General features: G+C 50.6%; 1 non-coding gene across 1 annotated transcript in view; it reads left to right on the top strand.

Moving 5' to 3' along the window:
- Positions 1-2207: 2207 nt before the first annotated feature.
- The window catches only part of LOC131934322 (small subunit ribosomal RNA), a 1846-nt gene continuing 1553 nt past the window's right edge, over positions 2208-2500 (top strand). Inside the window, exon 1 of the ribosomal RNA XR_009385642.1 lies at positions 2208-2500. This exon is cut by the window's right edge and continues 1553 nt beyond it. This is a non-coding gene — a ribosomal RNA (small subunit ribosomal RNA).

Below are 2500 nucleotides of genomic sequence, written 5' to 3'. Positions count from 1 at the left end.
TGGCTTGAATCTAGAAAAATTCAAACTCTAACCCTAAGGTAGACAGGCAGGGTAAATAAATGTGGGTGATCTCTCATAAAATTGTCTTCTAGGAATTATTTTTATATAGACTATCTTTTCTGTAGAGTTTAAGTGGACAAGCGCGGACGAAATAGAGCGCAAAATTTAAAATGAATTAAAAATTTTCATCAGACCGGAAGTAGGCATAACCTAGGCGCCATGTTTCCGTCGTACAAGTTTTCACCGTTGCAGTCACCGTTTCAATCGCTCTTCGTGTGGACGTGTATTATTTCTAGTCATGTGTTGTGTAGATGATTCGCTTAAGGTAGGTGTTCGGACTTATTTCTTTAATATTAATTAAACCGTATTTGCCTTGTCGGCCTTAAAATAAAGCTATTTTTTTTTCATCGCAATCGAAGTGTTAGATCTAGAATCTAGTTCCCGCCTCCGCTTCGCTAATTCGACTTAATGTAACTATGACACAACTATTAAATCTAGAGTCTCTATTTTAATTAAATAATTAGGAATTCTATCTCTAGATGATATCTAATCTATTCCCACACGTGTGTGCAAGTAGGATTTAACGTCAGAACAGGTGTGGTGGTCTAGGCGTCGCTATTTTTGACGGTAGGAATTTTTTTTTTAAATTCGTAAAATTTTATATAGACTTTATATAGCAATTTACTAAGACCGACCCTAACGCCCAGTAAATATTTAATTACCACATTGTTATGGACACGGTGTATTAGGTAGGGCCGAGGGCTATCCATAGGTACCAATTTTTAAATTTTGTGACAATTAGGAGCCGAGTTATAAAATAAATTTAAAATACTGGTTCTGGTCTTAGACTTTATATAGCAATTTACTAAGACCGACCTTAATACCCATTAATTATTTAATTAGCGCATAGTTATGGACATCCTGTATTAGGTTGGGCCCAGGGCTATCCGTAGGTACCAAGTTTATAATTTTGTGACGATTATTAGTCGAGTTATAAAATAAATAAAAAAAACTGGTTCTGGTTTGCACTACATTTCTTTCTTCTTTAACGGCGGACTCCCGGTCCAGCCCCATGGGTTACCCGTGAGCCGGGGCCTCGTTAGCCTGGACGGCTCCGATGTGACCGCGGATTGTTGTGGCCCGCCTCAGCCCGAGTCGAGATCACCCTTCCGATCGAAGGTGGACGCCATAGGGCGCCCGGGATAGCCCGGGGCGCTGTTCGTCACCCGAGCGCAGGGGCGCCGGGAGACGCCCCCGGTGAAGTTTGGCGGGTGATTCTGGTAGAGCTCCCCACCCCGATCGCAGGACACCCCTCGCCGCCCGCCCAGGTGTCGAGGTGGCCGCGGGGGAACTCGGGGCGTTTTGGCTCCCCCTTGTGCCGGAGCGGCGCCCTCGGTCCCAGAACGCCCCTGGCGGGTGATTCGCATGCCCCCTGGGGTGGGGAACGCGGGTGGGTGGTCGTAAAGCGTGTAACCGCAGTGGGGGCGGCCCCTTAGTCGGGGGCGCCAAAGTTGGCACCCCACCTGGGGCGCCCCCCGGAAGTGTGGCGCCCGCGCGAGTGAGCCCCGTAGATGCGCCCCGACACCCCCGCGCCGCCCCCCGGGTCGCGGCACCCCCGGCGCCCTCCGTGCGGGCTCCCCTCATGGGGCGGCACCCCGGTCCTCCCCGAGACTATGTACCCGATTTTTCGGTTTAACACTAGAGGTATGGGCAGAAATACGGCGGTTAAAACGGTCTGTATCTACTATTGTGGAGGTGAGTGTCGGTGAAGCCTCTATGTGACGCTAGGATCCGCGCTCCCTCGCAGCCAGCGACATGTGCCCGATCTGACCGTGCGTGGCTCAGTCTCCCGACTAGCTTCCCGGTAAAATGCGGGCTCGGCGCGCAGGTCGCGCCAGTGAAGGTAAAAGTACGTGTCCGTAGCGTGAAGCCAGCGGCGACGCGCAGTGCTAACGCAACCAAGCAGTATTGGTGGCTCGATAAAAGTCTCGCACTGGCCCAGCCCTCGGAACGGGCGACGGGTCTGCAAAACGCAGTCGGCTCGATGCAAATCGAGAGATTTCCCGGCGACGCCGTGTTTACGGTGAAGGGGGAAATGTGAGCGGTCCGATGTGAAAAAATCCGGGAATGCCGGGATCCGTTCTCTCGCTAGAGCGTTGTCTCCCGTCCCGCGATGTGTTGTGGAAAAACGTCTCGCAAACGATAGCTATCTGGTTGATCCTGCCAGTAGTCATATGCTTGTCTCAAAGATTAAGCCATGCATGTCTAAGTTCACACTGTCCCATGGTGAAACCGCGAATGGCTCATTAAATCAGTCGAGGTTCCTTAGATGACACGATCCTACTTGGATAACTGTGGCAATTCTAGAGCTAATACATGCAATCGAAGCTCCGACCTTTATCGGGAAGAGCGCTTTTATTAGTTCAAAACCAATCGGCGCGGCCTCGCAAGGGGTTGCGTCGTCCCATTTGGTGACTCTGGATAACTTTGTGCTGATCGC

The sequence above is a fragment of the Physella acuta genome, unplaced genomic scaffold, assembly GCF_028476545.2.
Source record: "Physella acuta isolate Inbredline_101_S28 unplaced genomic scaffold, ASM2847654v3 ptg002800l, whole genome shotgun sequence".
Classification (NCBI taxonomy): Eukaryota; Metazoa; Mollusca; class Gastropoda; family Physidae; genus Physella; species Physella acuta.
Note: the sequence above shows the minus strand (reverse complement) of the source record. Positions and strands in the feature narration are given on the sequence as shown.